The sequence below is a fragment of the Equus quagga genome, chromosome 14 (assembly GCF_021613505.1).
Source record: "Equus quagga isolate Etosha38 chromosome 14, UCLA_HA_Equagga_1.0, whole genome shotgun sequence".
Taxonomy (NCBI): domain Eukaryota; kingdom Metazoa; phylum Chordata; class Mammalia; order Perissodactyla; family Equidae; genus Equus; species Equus quagga.
The window spans coordinates 69,503,212-69,523,243 of record NC_060280.1 but is presented as its reverse complement, the minus strand read 5'-3'; the positions used below and the strand labels follow the sequence as shown (position 1 = coordinate 69,523,243).

The following is a 20,032-nucleotide window of genomic DNA, read 5'->3' as shown; positions in this document are numbered from 1 at the left end:
CAACTGACTTCAGTCCATTCATCTGTGTATTTTCTCTGCCAACTAGAATTTAAAGTTCATTGGACGTAGGCACAATATATTTAAATCTTTTATATTATAGTCAAAGTCTCATATGCAGTGCTGTGTACAGAGTAGACATTCATTTATTTGAATTGATTTAGGAATAATTTACACAGAGTGAATATATACTCATTTTTTGAGATCTATATGACTAGAACATAAACATTGGAGTCCACCTGACCTGAGTTCAAATTTCAAGCCAAAAAAACATAAATCTGTTTGTTCTTGGTCAAGTTACTTATCTTCTCTGAGCTTCCATTTTCTTATATACATAATGGAGACATTATATCTACCTTTTTATACAGGACTAAATAAGGCTAGTAGTTTAAGTTCTGGGGTCAGACAGTTCTAGGTTTGAATCTTAACTGCTTCTTACTTGCTACATCATCTTTGGCAAGTTAGTTAACCTCTCTGACCCTCATTTCCCTCTTCTGTGAAGTGGGGTCCATAATAGCATTATCTCGTGCAGTAGTTTGGATCGAATGAAATAGCACATGTAAGACCTAGAGTGGTACCTCATACCTCGTAAGAATTCAATTAACACCAGCTATTACTACAGAAGAGCACCTAGCACACCCAATAGTAGGGGCTCAAATAAACTTTAGTTCTCTCTCCCGCTAATTCCCATTTTTAAAATGGTTGCCTTTGACAAACACACTTTGTATATATGTTGGCTAAAGGGACTTCATGCATAACTTTCATGTATGAATGGCATCCCGACTCTTACTTATCGTAAATGGCACCAAATTCTTCTGAAGAAAAGGCTTTCTTGGGAAGATAATGAACATCTGGATTAAAAAGAGCTTACATTCTTAAAGTGTGGTGGGTTGGAGATATTTTTTATTGGACATAGCCATTTTGTGATTTGATTTCCTCAGGATATGAATCAGAGAGAAAAAAACTGAAGTTTTGTCCCAGAAAAAAAGGGGCGGACAGGCAGAGGATTTTTCACTGGTAAGGCAATTTACACACTTGTCCTTTTCATTGTGAGTCATGGTCTATGATACATTTTGTAGCAATGTCTATGAGTTTCCAAATCTGGAATTAGACATATCAGCCAACTAAGAGAGAGAGAGAAGAAAACAGACTTTTAATCCATGTAGTTAGTATTCACAGAGTTCTAGAAGTGAAACTTCAAAAAATGACTATTCTAGCACCCCACTTTTAGGTATACCTTTTGACTCATCGAGAGAGAATTAGCTAACCACTTTCAAACTATCTTCAATAGAGCAACAGAAAGTCAGTCCCCAGCTCTAGTGTTCTAGAAAAAGTTCTTTTCCTAATCTCTTTCCCAAACCCTTTTTTCTTTTTTTTGCTATAACTTGAGGCTGACTCTTCTCTCTCTTTTTGCTTTCACATTGGCTGACCTAAGTTTGTCATAAAATGACATTGTAATTTTTGTAAATTTATTAAAGCTTACCCTTTTTTATTTTGTAAATTTTTATCTTTGTATTTTTCTCTTCAAGCAATCTCAATTCATTTAAAAAGCTCTCAGGTCCAATTTTTCCATAATTCACGTCATTTTAGGTTACTATTCTAAAGGTGTTCCCCCAGTATTCTAATAACAGAATAAAAGACACCAAGACTGTTATATATACACTCAGGTATCCGTAGGACCTAGTGCCACTCAGAGTACATGACATGTGCTTAAATAAAGTGATGACTGAGTAGATAAAAATGACCTCAGATTTGTATAGCTTTTAGTGCTTTATGGAAAGCTTTAACTTCTTCAGAAAACCCTGTCAGAGGTTCTCTTATTTTCACCACTCACACACACACAAAATCTCACCTTTAGTTAGAAAGCCGGTAAGTGGCAAAGCAGAGACCTGAACTTAGGTCTCCAATTCCCAGTCACATATGTTTATTGACTTAACCTGAACATTTACTAGAGCAGAGCTGCTAGTGTTTTTAAAAAATGTAGACCCCCAAACTCAACCTCATACTTGGATAATGAAGAGAATAATGGAAGGAGGGCATACCAGTTCTAATGTGTCTTTATTTGGAAGTATATCTGAACATCGCTATTTTTTATTTTTTGAGGAAGATTAGCCCTGAGATAACATCCGCTGCCCATCTTCCTCTTTTTGCTGAGGAAGACTGACCCTGAGCTAACATCCGTGCCCATCTTCCTCTATTTTATGCGGGACGACTGCCACAGTATGGCAGTACATAGGTCCACACCCGGTATCCGAACCTGCAAACCCCAGGCCAGCCGAGTGGAATGTGCGAACTTAATCACTGCACCACCAGGCAGGCCCCAGAACATCATGTTATTTTTAATCGCAAAGTGTGATTTGTTCATAGAGAGCTTTTAGTCTTCTCTGACACTGAACTCCAATTCCCATAGCCTTTCTGTAAGCTTATCATTTTTTCATGTGGTATCTCCACATTTCGTCTGGGTATGAAATATTAATAGGACATGACAGGACACTTTGAAACTCTTCATCATCAAGATGTCATCTAGGGGCCTTGATTGAATGGTGTGTGGCCAGTATGAGGAGCTTGGGACATCTTGTGGTGAAATTCTTGCTGCTCTGAGATTTTTTTAGTGCCGAAATCAACCATCTTTACCGTTTCTTCCATTTACTCTGCTGGAACGTACAAAGTCAGCCAAAGGTGGGTATTACATGATCAGGAAGACAAGGTCTCTTGCACTGAACTCTTTAAAGGTAGGGACTATCGGAAGTTTTTATATTCCCATCCCTAATCCGTGGTCTGGCACAGAGCAGATACTTAATACTTATTTCTTATATTGAATTGACATCTATCAGAAAATCTGAGAAATCTGAGGCTCAATATTGACTTTGTCCATGACTATGTGTCCTTAGATAGGTCACTGAGCTTCTGTTACATTATCTGTAAAATGAGTTATCTGTCTACTTTTAAAGGTCCAATGGGAATGTGAGTGTCAGGAAGTTGGACTTTATGAAATATTTGTTTTAGACTTCACAGACCAGGTGAAGTTCTATTCTTTAAATAAGTACTTTACAAAATGATGGTCTTTGTGTGAATAATCAAAGCAAAGGGACTGTTGGTGACCTAGCTGTGGATTAATATCTTTAATTAGTAAGTCATTTTTTGACAAATTCCTATAGCCCTCAACATCTGTTTTTCCCCTTAATTCACATTCCATTGTGATCATCTTTATTATCGAAATGGAACTGTCAAGTTGAAGATATGTTGAGAAATGCTTTCCTAAACCAAGGTTGATAAATCTTAACAGGAAAAGCCAGGAGCCAAGTGGCTCAGAGCTTTGTGAAATCAGTTAAATGAGGTTTCTGGAATTTGTGAGCAGTCTACCATTTTCTTGTTAATAAGAGGCAGAATGCCCAGAAAAAGTATGTCATAAAGGTTAGTGCAAGAGAGAAGCCCATTGAGTCATTGTTGGGTGCTGGATGACCTAGGAATTTATTGCATTTATCAATGAAAGAAATTGGTTCTAATGTTGCCTTGCTAAGAAAGTTATTGTAAACTTGTGAATGAACAATTTTGATGATTTCTCTCATTTTGCTTCCTCAATGGTTCTCAAACCTGATCAGTCATTAGAATCAAGTGGAGGACTTGTTCAATCACAGATAGCTGGAGACCGCCCTCAAAGTTTCTGATTAAGTAGATCTAGGGTGGGGTGGGCTCCAAGAATTTGCAATTCTAGCAAGTTCCCAAGTGGTGCTAATACTGCTGGTCCAGGGAGCATACACTGAGAACACTCTGATACCTGGTATCCCCTAAGATCACCAAGGCTGGTAAAAATAAATATTCCATGGACTGCTGCTCTTTTCTGAGACTACTTTAATAAAATGGGACTTAGATAAGCCACGAGTGGAATAAACCACAGGCAGACATCTATGGGTCAAAGTGTCTGTATAGAACTATGATGAACACTAGAAAAAGAAAGCCAGAATTGTTGTTTATTTTTAAAGTTAAACTTTCAACTCCTTCATGACTTTGCAGAACACATTATTGTGGTCTTTTCTAAACTCCTTCTTGAGTCATCTGAAAACATATTACCTGACTTTTTAGGAACAAAAGGGGAAAGATATGTCTCTGATTTCCCTCAGGTTGTCATTTTTTGATTCCATATTCTCTGTCCCAACAAATGGACCATGTATTCAGGTGTCTTCTCCTCTTGCTTTATGATCTAATTAGATACTATGCAATAATCTTCTATCAAGCGTTTTAAGTCGAGTCCTTAGTTTGTTTAGGCAAAATGTTATCAATTCAAATTCTTTTCCTGGAAGCCTATTTCATTCAACTTAATTCAATTCAATTTAACACCCATTGAGTGCCTTCATATGCCAAGCACTATTCTAGATGCTTAGGAAAAGAAATGACGAAGACCTACACAAATTCCTGCCCTTGCAGAGTCTACATTCCAGCAGAGACAGACAGACAGTAAGCAGAATATATAAATCAATATACTATTTTCCTGGTAGTAGATGCTATGCAAAAGAGGAAATTAAAGGAGGGTAATGAGTAAAGAAATTCAAGACTATAGCGCTGGCAGAGGAGGGTTCCTTGTGCACTTGAAATTTTAAATAGGGCTGCCATTTGAACAAAGACCTGGGGCAGGTAAGACTATAAGCATGTATATGTCTAGGGAAGAGTGTCACAGGCAGAGAGAATAACCTGTGCAAAGGTCAAAAAGCAGGAGCATGCCCAGCATTTTTAAGGAACAGCAAAAAGGCCATTGGGGCTGAAGCAAAATGCATGGAGGGAAAGTAGCAGTAGATCAGAGAGGAACTGAGAGGCAAGGTCAAGATCATATCAGGCTTTGTAGGTCACTGAAAAGGACGTTGGCTTAAATCTGAGTGAAATAGTAATCACTGCAAGGTGTTGACTTTTTAAGAAGGATCTGTTTGGATGTTGTGTTTAGAATAGACTGAGTAGGGCAAGGATAGAAGCTAAAAGACTAGTTATGAGACTATGCCAGTAACCCAAGCAAGAGATGATGTGGATTGGGCAGTGGGTTGGTCAGGAGAAGTGGTGAAAAGCAACTCGGTTCTATATATATTTTGAAAGTAAAGTTCAACGTAATTCCATGATAGCTTGGGTATGGAATGTTAGACAAAAAGCAATGAAGGTTTTGGCCTGAGAAACTAGAAAGATGAAATTGCTATCAATCGATATGTAAAAGGCCACAGGAGGAGCAAGTCTGTGGGAGAATATTAGGATTTTGGTTTTGAACATACTGAGTTTGAAATGACTACTAGACACCTGAATGGAGAAGTCAAGTTGGTTGTTGATCACCCATATGTGGGGCTTTTGAGAATATGTTGAGTATGTCTAGGCTAAAGATGGAGTCATCAGCATATTGGTATTAAAAGCTGTCATGCTGAGTAAGATTATCAAGCGAGTGGGTATAGATAAAGTAGAGAAGAAGATAAGGATTCAACCCTGGGTGTCTCCAGCATTAAGAGATCAAGAAGGAAAAAAAGAAACCATCATGAGAAGGAGTGACCATTGAAGCAGGACGAAACTAGAAGGGTGTGGTGTCCTGAAAGCCAAGAGAAAGAATTGTATCAAGTACAGTGGAGTCAAAAATGGTGTCAAATTCTGCTGATAGATCAAGAAAGATGAAGACTGAAAAGCCACCATTCAATTTCACAACTAGAGATCATTGATAACCTGAACAAGAACATATTTGCTGGAGTGGTGATGATTAAAATGTGACTTAAATAGCTTAAGAGAGAATGGTAGAAGACTTGGAAATAGTGAGGAAAGCCAACTCTTAAAGTTGCTGCAAAGAGAAGCAAAGAAATGAAATGGGGTAGGGAAAGTAGAGTCAAGCTAAGGGTTTGTCGTTGGTGGTGGTGTTTGTGTTTGTTTGGGGCCAGAAGAAATAACAATATGCTTGTGTGCTGATGCAAATGATCTAGAAGAAAGGGACAGATGAATGTTTTAAGAAATATAGGAAGAATTTCTGAAACAATTCCATTGGGTTAGCAAATAGTGATAACGCCTAGTAGCCAAGTAGAAGATTTGGCTTTGGAGAAATCAGATATTTTGCTCCCTGGTGACAGGCATGTGTAGGGTACTAATGTTGGCTGTAATAGATGTTGATGTAGATATAGTGTTGAGACACTGTGTAAAACCCCTTTTGATTGCTTCAAGTTTTTCCATGTATTAAGAACCAATAGTGTCTCATAAAATATCAAAATTATTCAAAAGAAAATAAAGGTTAAATATATACCTCTACAAATATTATTTAAAAAATAAAACAAAGCCAAACACAATATAAAAAGTACACGATAAATGATTCATTTTGGAGTTTTTCTAAATGAACTGAATTGACTGAGGTTTTTAAATAGAGATGTGCTGTCTTTTCAACTACGGACTCTTCTTTCCCTGGTAAATGTCTCTGTATCAAGTATAGACATTCTTCATTGCTCTACTAACCTTCATATTTGTTAAAACTTAGGAGCATTTCTATGGAAAATTTTAATTTGCCAATTCAATGTGCATGAATGTCTATAACACTTTTTAGGTGATAAATGTGAGTGGAGTAATTTCCATGAGAATTCTTCTACAGTGATCTCTTGCTCTCATTTCACCAAGATGGCTGACCTCCACCATCTTGTCAGTGTTGTCAATTTGGCACTTTGTAGATACTGGCTGCAGTTCTTAAACAGATATTAATAGGATTTTTGGCCTTTCTTATTTATGATAGGGTCATAAACTTAATCAGAGATAGGAAGTACCTATATGATTAAAAAAGGGAGATAGTGAGCTCTTTAATCTAAATTCTGTTTCCTTTCTGGGGTAAAAACGTCACTTTCTGGAGGACTGAAACTATATCTTAGTGCTTTGCTTGAACAAAATTTTGCGAAACACACTTCAGAGGGTATTGCATAAATGTTGTGCAATGATAATAAAACATACTTACATAAAATGAATGTTTAAAAAATACTTATGAGAGTTCTTCATGTTAGTGAACAAGTGAATTTGAAGCAAAAGAAGAATAATGATAGTGTGGAACTCATGGGGTTGTAGAGGAAATGAAATGAGATTGCTCATGTGAAGTGCTTATTACAGTTTATTAAGTGCTTATTACATGGTCCATGGTAAGTGTCCAATAAGTTATTATAGTAGGTCTAAGGTGACGGGGTTCCTTAGGAAAGATACAATAAAATTGTCAAAATTAGAGGACTATCTTAGTTAGCCGTATTTTCTTTTGTTTTGTTTTGGGGGGAGAGGGTGGCAGGTTACTATAGCCCAATATTACTTTATTGAGAACCAACGTTTAGCAGTAGAACCATATAAGGGCCAAGTGGACAAGAAGCACTCATTCAGCTTTTATATGCCTGGCACTATAGTAAGCATCTAACATGTATATTTTATTTAGTCCTTATGGTAGACCTGCACATTAAGTTGTATTAACCCAATTGTATGGGTGAGGAAATTGAGTTGTGGAGAAATGATTAAGTGTTACAATGGGAAAGCTCTCTACAAATTGTTAAGTAAGTTAAAAAACTGATACCGTTTACTAAGCTGCCCATAAAAGAGCAAAATCCTCACCAAGATCATGATGTGATCTGATTCCTAAGCCCCCAGTCTTCTTTCTACTGTACAAGTTATTGAATTGATCATCTAAATCCACGTCAAATTCAAATGCATGTTGCTGGCTTGGTCAGAATCAGGGAGTCAGCTTACTTTGCTATCCATCATCAGTTTCAGTTCGTGCTTCCGAACATGTAGGTAGAAATGATTTGTGCTTTGGTCTTAACAAAGGTTGAAGACAAAAGGAGAAATCTTGCCTTCTGTCCCATGAGAGAAAAGGCTCTTCCCCTTCCTGAAAACTATAATATAGTTTCTTTGGAACCTGGGTGTGTTTTAAACTCAAACTAGTATCGTTCTGGTTGATGAAAAAGAGAACATTCCCTCTCTCTTCCTGTAGGAATGCCAAAATGAAAAAACAAAAAGTCCAATTTAGTTTTTAAAATTTTCTATTCAGATCAAAAGGAAATCAAGTAGAACAATAGTTTTCTTTTTTTTTTTTTAAAGATTTTATTTTTTCCTTTTTCTCCCCAAAGCCCCCCAGTACGTAGTTGTATATTCTTGGTTGTGGGTCCTTCTAGTTGTGGCATGTGGGACGCCGCCTCAGCGTGGCTTGATGAGCAGTGTCATGTCCGCGCCCAGGATTCGAACCAACGAAACACTGGGCCGCCTGCAGCGGAGCGCGCGAACTTAACCACTCGGCCACGGGGCCAGCCCCCAATAGTTTTCTTTTTTTAAAGGGGAAAACCAAATGGCAGTAGCTTGGTTTTAACAGCTTTTTGGAGAATTCTAAGGATGTCACACCCCCTTCATTCATGGTAATCAGTTGCTTAACACAGCAGCTCCATTTATGAATGAAGGAGAACAGTTTGGCTGACAGAACAACTTACAAATATAATATTCAGTTCATGAATATTACGTAAATTCAACAAATTCATTCAATAATGAATACGTAATATATATATCACACGTCAGTTTATTCCAGAAAGAAAAAGAAATTAATACAAGAATTTTGAGGAAAGAAGTTAATATGGAAATGTCAAATCTCCAGTTCTTAACCCTTTTAAGTTTTTCTTAACCTGTGAAAATGGAAACTCTCCACTCAGTCTACAATTGGCCCCCTGAAATAGGAAAAATGACTCCAGAGCATCAAAATGGTTTTTTTCTTTCTATAGCCAGAGGTGGGGGTGGGAAGTTTATTTGAGAAGGGATGAGAAAACTTATGCGTTTCCATTATGAGTTTACTATGAAAAGAACTATGTGAAAATATGTGAAGGATTTATACTTTTCAATGGGAAAAAAAAATGTTCGTCCATGTCCACAAAGACAAGTTTAGAACAGGAAAAACTGATGTTAGTTGTAGCAGATCCTAATGGCTAAAAGGGCAGTTAAAGATAGAAATTTGTTACTCAGAGGAATTGTGATTTTCTTTTTCCCCAAAGAATATTAAAAATCTGCTTAGCCTCTGTCTCCGACAACCTTGTGCTCCACCACCTGGACACAGGCATCTACATTCATGATTCTCATGGGCATAGAGGATCCCACAGTCTTCCCTCCTCCTTATCTCAGGACTTATTTATACGGTGTATACATTTTATACTTTACGCTACAAGTGAAACTTGATTTCACTTGTTTGACAATTTCTCATTGCCCATTGGCCAGCTCACTTGCTTCCTTTGGCTGATTGAGGAAGAACTGAAGTCCCTTGAGAGAGAGGGAGAGAAGAAAGGAGGGCAGAGACCCAATCCAGACTCCTCCAGCTTTAGTCCACTTCATCTGAGGAGTCTGTCACTCATCCCTGAGTTCCCCCACCCCCAAGCAACTTACATGAAACCACAGCTCCCCAAACGCATTGTTGAACGTTTTCTTTAGTGGTGCAATCTTGTTCTGAGATTACAGGGAATGCTGATTTTATTATTCTTTCAACAAACTCATTTGACTTGCTGCGCCTTGGCAAGTGCTGAGTCACTCTCAGTGCTTCACAGCATTCCGCGAACACCTCATCCTTCCTTACTTTCCTTTTTTTTTTTTTTTTAAGATTTCCTTTTGGTTAATTTACAACAAGTCCTCATTTTTTTCCCAACAGAATTGTCTTTGGAAAAGATTGAGAAGAGCCAGTAAACTTGGCTTCCTAACTTCTGCTTCTCATGTGAGTATAATTTATATTTCTATTATGCAAGTGTCATTAAGGCAGCGTAGTTCCCCAGGTTTCTGTGGCAGAACTGCCTTGTTTGATCTTTGTGATGCTGGCACTCTTTTAGAATTAACCACAGAAAACCCTGATGACACTTCGTGCTTCTTATAAAATTCATCTTTGGGGGAATTTTACAGTGTGTGTTTTCCCCCTTGAATGTTTTAAAGAGCTGGATGTCTGTCTCTTTGCAGAGCATTCTAGCAGCTGTGTCTCATTGCTTTGCAAGGGCATTGGAAGAAACTGCTATTTTGGAAGCTCCTTAACATATGGGATAATTGTACAAAGCACTTTACAGTTTGTGTAGTGCTTTCCCATTATTTTACCCAGTCATTTCTCACAGAAGCCCAGGATATATTATTTACATTTTTCAGAAAGAGAAATAGAGGTACTGAAGAAATAATAGAAGCTTGGCAGAACAATTTCTCACTCTGGAATTAATCAACGGATTAAAATCTCTTCCTTCAGATCCTCTAATACCTATGCCAGAAAGCCTCATGCCTTCTGACGTAAACAGGTAGACCTACCCACCTGCTGTGCATCTCAGGAATGTGTGGTTTAGGCAGTCTTAGGTCTATCCTAACAGAGAGCTGTCTGAGTGATTGGACATTGGGAACTGTGCTGTTTGTTTGCTTTTATTAAAAGTGATATAGCGGATGGCTAAAAGCACTGGTTCTGGGGTCAGACTGCCTGGGTTTAATCCAAGCTCCAACCTTTACCAGCTGTGTGACAGTGGATGAATCACTGGACCTTTCTCAGCCTCATTTTTCTTATCTGTACAATGAGAACATTAGTAGCTACTTCATGGAGTTATTGTGAGGCTAATGACTGAATCCACATCAAGCTCTAAGCACAGCGATGGGCACACAGTAAGCCCTCAGTAAATGTTAGCTGGCCAGCCCTGGCAGTCTGTTGGTTGAGATTGGGTGTTCTCATCACTATGGCTGGGGTTCATTTCCCAGTCAGGGAACCACAAGGAACCTTACCACCTGTCTGTTGGTTGTCATACTGTGGTGACTGCATGTTGCTATGATACTGAAAGCTATGTCACTGGGATTTCAAATACCAGCAGGGTCACCCATGCGGACAGGTTTCAGTGGAGCTTCCAGACTAGGAGTCAAACTGACTTGACAGCACTAACAACAACAAACAAGTTAGCTATTACCATGTTGTGGTTCAAAAGGTGACCACCTGGTCATTTTTCCTGAGGTTCATTTAAGTTGAGTTTTTTCGTGAAGTTACACATATGGCCAATTAAGACTGGAGATAGTTGGTGGTCTTAAGAGATGGTTGATGGGGTAGACAGAATTTATACTAGCATTTCTGCTGCTCTTAAGAGCTGTGATAAGTATAACTTCTCAGTCCCTCTGTCATTCCACTCTTTAAAACATGAAGTGGCGATGTTGTTCCTCTTGAATAATGTGGGAGATTGACAAAGGGACCCATTCACTAGTACCTACAGTATTTCAACCTAGTACTTTTGAAACAGCAGCACACAAAAAGGGCAAAAGATGGTGTTGATTTTCTTACAGTTTCAGGTGAAAGTAAGGTATAGAGGAAATAGCGGGGACCTGCCTGGTTGCGAATGTGCTCTCATTGGAATACAGAAGACTGAGTCCCACATCTGCTTCTAGTTTGCTGGGTAGACTGGGCAAAGCACTTTGCTTTTCTATACCTCAGTTTCCCCAACTATAAGTGGGAATTATAATACTCATAGGATGATCAACTTGTCCCCCATTTGCTGGGACATTCCCATGGCAAGTGCCATGTCCTGGGAACCCCGTCAGCCCCGGGAAAACCAGGGTGGTTGGTCACCCTAAATATCTACCTCCCATCTTACTGTGTCCACCATAAAGGCAGCGGATACAAAGAGGCTAGCCATTTCATGAACTGAAAGGTATAATCAACTCAGTTCTGAAGATCTAAAGTCCCACAATAGTGCTTTGGGTTATTGGAAGAAAAACATGGTAATAGAGAATACCATTTCTTAAGTAAGAATATCACACTTTAATTGTTGGTGTATCATTTTAAAACTTCTTAGAAATACGTAATGTGACTGGCAAATTCCATTAATGGATATACCATGTCTTACATTATTCTTATATGTTTAAATACATGTGATTGAAAGTACACACAAGCATATTTATACAGAACACTTAGGGCAAGTACACTGAGGTCATGACAAAGATAATTTGCATTGGAATGACCTCATTTAAACCATCCTTACTTCCTGAAACGTTCTGTTTTGCAACCAAGGCACATTTTTTAGAAGATTATCATTTACAATAAATTGATTAATGATTTGTCTTAGAAAACTTCAAAGGAAAATAGAATAGTTTGGGGAAGATGGCATAACTGACCATCTACTTGGTATCTGAAAAATAAGTGCATATCAAAGGATAGTAGTCCATTGCTAGGAATTAACTTGAGGCAGCATCAGTGTTCAATAGATGCGCAAAAATATTAATCAGTGTGCACACTCAGGAATTAGAGCAGTTTCCAAAAAATGATTCACTTAGTTTTCTTTCATATCATATAGAGATTGTACTTGAGTGGAATTTTCAAAATATACAAGCTTGCATTTGCTTGCAAATTCAAAAAGTTTTTTGATAGACTTTTATTTGTGTTTTACCTAGTGGCATCTGACCAGAATTCAAGCCAATGTAAGATCTATAAGTGTCAGAGTGAAGATGCATAACAAGATAGATAATACATAAATAGTAGCTACTAGTAAAAGCATAAAAACAAGCAACTTCAGTCAAATTCAGTTGCTTACATTAATGGAGAGAAGTAATATTTATTTTAAAAATTAGAATTTTAAAATATAATGGCTTGTTTTTTGCTTGGCTTTTGAAATGGAACATGTAAACCTCTGAGAAAATGTTAAGAGACTTGAAGACCCTGAACATGTCCTGCACTTTTTTTTTATCTACCCCAGAGGACCTGCTGCAGCCTTGGCACATGGTGGACACTCAATAAAATCTCGTTAACTTGTATTGAATGTTTATGTATTAATAATAATTCAAAATAACATAATGAAACCAGAGTGAAAAGGGCATGGTCTACCATTCCACATTCAACTTTTCCCCAAGGAATGAACTACTTTACCTCTCAGATGGAAGCAAAGAGCTCATTCAAAAGCAGAGTTGAAGGCTGTTGGAGTTATTGTTGTTTATTTTTCCCTGGACAGAGGAGTAATTATGTTGGCTTCAAAAGGGCTTTTCTTCTACCTTCCATCATGGCAAGCTAGTGCAGAAAGAAGCCTTCATTCTATTCCTACATTTTACAAATGGAACCCCTGAGGAAGGAACAATTTTCCCAAGGTTATAGATTCAAACCTTCCCAGATCTTTGTTAATCTTCATTTAATTTTTCCAAATTTCACCAAATACAGCAGTAGGTAATTTTCTTGGCCCTTTTTTACTTTAGGAGACTCCCTCCTCCCTATGTCTTGCCCTCCCATCCATTGTTATTCCAATCCCACTACTCCTTAAACAACTCTACTTCCTTCTATTACTTTCAAGTGGCATTTTCTTTGCTCTCAGACAACACACTTGAACCTCCACTCCAAAGTATCGAGCTAAAGGAATCTTCTAGATTACCCAAAGTGCTATATAAATATAAGTGCCATTCCTGCATTTTTTTCTTAGGCCTGCAGTCTTCAATATAGTGATGCACAGCTCCAGGCTTGTACTGATTTCTCTCAGGCTTCAGTAATGTGAGTCAAGGCTTTGCTCTAAGGTTAACTTAGCTGATGATGAGAGCAAGCCGAAACTTGTGAGGATAGACAGAAGCTGGAACAAATCGAGGTCATAGCTTGAACAGAACCTCCAAGAAGACAGATTGCCTGTGACTCTTAGAGCATCCTTCCTCCAACCGTAGTGATGCAGACTGAAAGTAGAAAAATGACAGTCTCCTTTGAGGAGCATATGAGGGCACAAAGATTTTTCAAAACTCAGCCCCACGGAGAAGAAATCTGCTTGATATTTATTTAAGCCTCTTCCTTTTAAATCTTGATTACCCTTGGCTCAGCTAGGTGCTGAAATTTATGCATCAGCGACAGGTGATTCTTATATAAGAATGGAATCTCGAGTGTGATAAATTTGGTCTTGAGAAATCTCAGCTCGGTTGCTGCAGATGGCAGTGTCATGACGGCAGAGTTAGAGAGTGGCGTCCTGCAGGGCTGTGGGCTGTCTGTGAAATGGCTACTCATTTCAGAACTGTCTGAGCCAATTCTTTGAGCGTCAAGGTCACAACCAAGGGGCGCAGCCCAACAGTTGGATTCACATTCATTCTAGCAACATTCTTTCCTACTCCCTTAGACCCTGCTGCTGACTCACTCCCACTCAAAGGTCCAGTGAGAGTCAGGTTGTAACCTGTGCTCTTTGTCAATATCTTTATAATTTGGGGTCTCTGTCTGTCCTGACTAGCCCCTGTTATGGGTGAATTCTATGCTTGTAAAGAATTGCTTATACTGTCCAATTTTCATCAATCTGGTTGGTTTGGCCAAGGAGACATTTCTACCCACTCCATCCCTGTCAGGTCCTGCTACTTTCAGGGCACAGGTTCTTAGCCTTAGTTTTGAGGAGTCTGGAAATCCCAAAAAGTGCACACACACACACACACACACACACACAAATCGTGAACATATATGCCTCTTTCTAGGGAGAGCATCTACAGCTTTCATAAAATTGTTATAGAAGTCTGGGATCCAACAAGTAGTAAGAATCACTATTGTAGATGAAGGAAATAGTCTGAAGCATCCCTGGTTCTCTTTTAACTAGATTTCCCACTTTGAATTTTAGATTGAACTTGAACACAGGTTAGCAACATAGGGCAAGCTTTGGAGTCAGATAGACCCTTGATTCCAGCTTAGACCCTGGCTCTATGTTTCCTGACTGTGTGAGCTTATACATGTCGCTTCTCTAAGTCTCACATCCTTATTTAGACAATGGATAAAATGGGAAAAATATCACCTACCTTGTTATGCAATTGTGGGAATTGAATGAGAACCTGGTGTTGGTTTACTGTTCAATAAACTGTAGCTAGTAGTGGTAGGCGTCACATGGAACTCATGCCCCTGGAGCATGTAAAATGATGCCCAATGCCATGTGTCTTCCACTTTTCTGTATTTTTAAATCTTCTGCTTTTGTCTAATCAGAGTCATTAGCTGCCATTTCATGTTCTTCATATGCATCAACGTATTTTACCCACCACTCTTAAGAGATGCCACATTCCCATCCTTTAACCCACCTTTTATGGGCAAAAGAATGATATTAACTGGCATTACCCTCCTGGAATCCCACTTTACAGGTATTAACTTTCCTTTAAAATAAAAATATCATGTTTTAGTAGCTTTAAAAATTCTTCAAAAGGCATATATAATGTATATTTTAGCTAGGGACAGTTTTTCTTACCTTACTTTATATGTAACAGCTTGTTTCATTTCCTAGCACATAGTAAGTGCTAATAGATACTTGCTGAATGAATGGGAAAGAAAACCCTAACAAACTAAAAATAAGGGACGTATGCATGAGAACATTAGTTATTTTACATCATTCTCTTATGTATTCTTATTCCCTATTCTTTTTCTCTAAAGACCACCACAAACTTGACTTTTACCTTGGAAACTATGAAAAAGAATGGCTTTATTTGAAGACGTTTATCATCCTGGTGTTTTGTGCTTCCTTTCTACCTGGGATTTGAAGCCAACAGTATCCAACCTCAGTCACTCCTTTTAGAATCCATATTTTCACTTCAAATGTAAAGTCATCGACTAAATGGGGAACCCCATCTTTTTAGACTAGAGATGACAGTTTTTTGAGATTGGCAGAAAAATTTTTGAAGAGAGAATGCACTAAGAGTGAAAAAGCTATGTTTATGAAAATATCATTAGAGCTAAATGTGATGTACTGGAAAAATGTGACAACAGATTTTACTGTATACCCATGAGATCTATATCTTAACCATATCAAGAAATACTATTCAAGGGAATGTAAAAATTCTTTCCATATATGCATTTCTGCTGGTCTAGCTCATTGCCTAATCCACAGAATGTACTTAATAAATATTTGTTGGGTGGATGGATTTATATTACATTTTTATTATAATATAAATAACATTTATGTTATATTTATATTATGCTGATAAGGAAAATGCAATAGTCCTTCATGTAATGTCTTTATGAACATATTATCTCTGAAGCTCAGCTAACTGATAAACCATTACAAGAAAGTGCCTTCTACATCTGTTTTCTATGACAAAAAGGAATTTTAGAGAATATGGGTGTAAGGCTTTTGAGTGAGCCTTTATGAGTGTGTGTGAATTGCTGTTTAGTTTGTTAGCAGTTGAGTTTTACAGTTACACCCATTCAGATAGAACAATACTTTAGGAGCCCACAACAGTCTTGTGGATGTGCACCCTTCTCTCTTTCTCTCAATCTTACTTTTCCCAAAAGAAATACCAAGCAAAATCAGAATGGCATTGGCCTGCCTGACTTAGGGCTGAGACCAAGTAAGGGCAGCAGCATGTTCTGCAAGAAATCTCTAGAGCCTCTTGTCCCAGTAGGAAGACTCCCCTGAGAAGAGGTTAGGGGAAAGATAGCTGTGTGGCTAGGATAGCTATCTACAGCTGCCAGCTTCTTTATAAGGCATAACTGAACCTGGAGTACTGGTATCCAGAAGCCTGTGGTCATATGGGAGAACCATAGAAATAGGGAGGTCACAAGAACAAAAGAGAATGAAACAAAGAAATTATCACCCAAAGGAACAGTGCCTTTCTTCTTTTCTTTATTGCTCCTCAAAGCCCTGTATTCACCTCTGATTACTCAGTACTATATCTTAGGTGTGTTTCCCACATCACCACTTGGGCTGCTCTCTAATCCTCCTCGTGTTACAAAAACATTTAAGCAAACACATGGCATTGGTCCTTACCGTGTGTTTCTGTTAGGGAATGAGCAAAAATAATCAACATTTATTGGGCATCTCTAGGTGCCTGGTAATTTTACTTACTCTCCAACTCAACATGTTTTAGATGGGAAAAATTGAGTGTGAGGAATTTAAGTAACATATCCAGACCTGCCAGCTAAGTGACAGGACTAGGTTTCAGACCCTTGGCTGTCAGCACTTCTACATGGAACTCCTCAAGACAGATAGAAAATCCTGAGAAACTGAATAAAAGGACATGCTTGGTGATAAGGAGTATTCTCTTTGAAGATTTCTTTTCTTGCTTCCTTGCATTCCTTTTCGAGACAGACCAACACAGAGACACTCATTTGTATATCGACATATGTGAGCTTCCAGGCTTTACCATCTTGCCTATTCACACAACAGCAAGGGTTGCGTTTCACAGATGTGGAGAACAGGGTCTATGACCGCACTTCTGCTGTTAGGCAGACCACCATGGTCACGGGAGGTGAAAAAATAGTATAGGAATGGATTTATAAGTGCCAGATCAAAGAGTTGTATGTGGCCAAACAAATATTGGAGTATCTTGGTTTTCCTCTTACCCATCTTGATGCTCAAATTAATTGCACTTGAGCTTGAACTTATTCTAAGTCAATGCTATAACTCATTTCTGGATCCCTTTTTTAAGTAGCTTGATTTAGTGTTCAAGTGCCTGTGCTTGTATCCTGATAATTTATCAAATGCTTTTCTTCCTTATCCTCTAACCCTGTACTCTTCCCTACTGAGCTCGAATCCCAGGTACAAAATAGTATATTGAATGCCAGATGCAAGTCAACAGATATCTCTGTGAAAACCAAGAGAAACAAAAGCTTACCACTTCCCAGTACTTGTTAAAACATACTGAAACAGCTCATGTTGGTGCCAAGGTCAAGGAGGTCAGCCCACACTTGAGCTCAGGCATTTGAGACTGTCAAATGAGTCAGTGCAATGGGAATGCTGGGGTTTCTTGGCTGGATGCATGTCAATATCACTGTGTGTAAAAGATGTCTGTTTGCTGTACCAGTGTTTGCCATCATATTAAACCATCAGTTTAAAGAGTGACTAATGTCCTGAGTAGCTTTGCCTTTACGAGAAGTTCCTTGCTGCTGAAGCAGATGAATTTTATTGAATATTCTTTAGTGTCCTCTTTCCTTTCCTCATCTCTCCCTGATCATCCACTGTCTTCCTCAGGCCTCCTCTGCACCTCTACAAGAGGTAGTGTACTCTCTTCTTGCCCAATGGCAATCTAGCGTATGTGCAATGACTTATGCACCATCTGTCTTCCCCACTAGAGTGGACATTCCACACAGACCTGTTTTCCCACTCATATATATATAATTCATCTGCAAGTCACTGGGGCCAAATACAATGGCTGGCACAAACCAGGCATTCAATAAATATTTGTTGAATGAATGTAGGATAGAATGAATAGAAAAGCACCTTGGTTTATTTTGCTGCATGTTTGGCTTCACTGAAACATTTGATTTTTTTCTTTTGAGTATCATTCATTCATACGGCCTCTCTGCCTTCCTCAATCAGTATTTATTGAGAGTCTTTGATGTGTTAGGCACTGGACTATATGCCAGCATGAGTGAAACATGGTCCCCTGTTCCCTTGGAAAGTCCAGAGTGGATTATACCGATCCTGTTGGTTCTGAGTCAGGCAGCCAGACTTGGTGAATCACCAACCACTGTGGGTGGAGCCTTGAAGTGGCTGTTTGTGGGAGATGCAGAGAAGGAAGACATTATTCCAGTCTTAGAACTCCCATGGCTCATGGGCTGGTGAAGAAATAAAATATATGAAATATATAGGGTAAGATATGCCTAGCAATAGGAAATAGTAGGGTACAGTAGAAATGGCTGGGGTGTCTTGTAGAGGTAAAAACATGAATTTTTCCCCGGATATGAAATCTCCCGGATACTTTTAGCTAGTGTGTAATATATATAACAAATATTTTTTCCATACTAATGTGTGCTTGACACTATCCCAGGGCTGGGCATGCAGCAGTGAAGAAGAAAGATGTGAAACTCACCTCTGGAAAGGTGCAGGCCAAGACACCAATGTCTGACTCATACCTGAAAATGAGAGTGACTATGAATGGGCAGAAGTGAGAGTAACAAAGGAGGGAGAGGATGGGGAAAGTAAGAAAGACAGAGACCAATCTATGAGCTCTTGATCAGTCCTCTGCTTCTAGGTCGAAAGAATTCCAAAGATGGTGGCTTTAAATTCAGGAATTTTAACTTTCTCTCTTAGAAACTTTTTCAAGAAATAGCTTGATATTGTTGAGATGACAATGTGAATTTAGTGGAAATATGAGAGATGCCTAAATAACTCCAGCAATCTAGATTATTGGAGGTCATGCAGTGTCCTAGGCCCTCGGAATTCATCAGCCCCAAATCTTTGACCCTGTGCTGGTATCAATAATCTTGATTTTCCTTGTATAAGGTATATTTCAAGGTTCCTCTGAAATGCCTTTAGACTCCATTTTTTGACAAAAGGACTCATCATTGCATGTGTGTGATTTAGTTTTAATCATTAAAGGGAATATGGAGCAGAGCTGAATAACAGAGAAACTCTGAAATTAAAACAATTTAAGAATTTCCAAAAGCGTGACTGTCTTGAATGGTCCTGAGTCACCACTTTATCAGGCTCCCACGAGGAAGACAAGATAGGCTCAAAAGACGATTATCTGCTATACAATTATAAGAAGAAGTGTTTGCTTTTATTGACCTAATGCTTAATATGCCTTGGGCGCAAGGCTAGGCACTTTCACATGCGTTATTTTGTTCACTTCTCCCAATCACCTTGTGAAACAGATCTCATTATTATTCTCATTTTATAAATAAGGGAATTGGGGCTCTGAGTGAGTAAGGAAGTCACCGAAGACAATACACCTAATAAATAGGGTGGAGAACACTTAAATACAGATACATTAACTGCAAAGACCTTGCCTTAGGTTGAAATCTCTTTCAGACTATTCTTCTGAAGACTTAGAGCCATTTCTTAGTGACTCTAAGAAACTCTTCACTATCTGAAAACTAAAGAAGGGGTTAATGTGGTTTTGGATTTTGTCTTCAAAAAACCTTTGGGATTTACTGGAGACTGCTATTACTTGCTATGTCTTGGTCTGCCACACATAGAACATGCTACAGAGTTCCTCTTCAAGTTAGCCGTCTGTGCTCTTGGCTTTCAATGTCCATGAAAATGACTGGACACATTCTTTTTATTCTATCCATACCCAAAGCCAGAGAGAGACATTGTATTGGCCTTCTTCAGTAATCTTTCCTAACATTGTTTTCAGTGTCTGTTCCAAGGCCTTCATATCACCTTCCCTTTTGTGTGTG

The 20,032-nt window shown here is 38.5% G+C and overlaps 1 long non-coding RNA gene across 3 annotated transcripts in view; it reads left to right on the top strand.

Moving 5' to 3' along the window:
* The window catches only part of LOC124225341 (uncharacterized), a 193,023-nt gene that overhangs the window by 157,791 nt on the left and 15,200 nt on the right, over positions 1-20,032 (top strand). For all 3 annotated transcript variants that reach the window (XR_006885063.1, XR_006885064.1, XR_006885065.1), the window contains exon 4: positions 9,641-9,703. This is a non-coding gene — a long non-coding RNA (uncharacterized LOC124225341). The remainder of the gene's footprint in view (positions 1-9,640; positions 9,704-20,032) is intronic.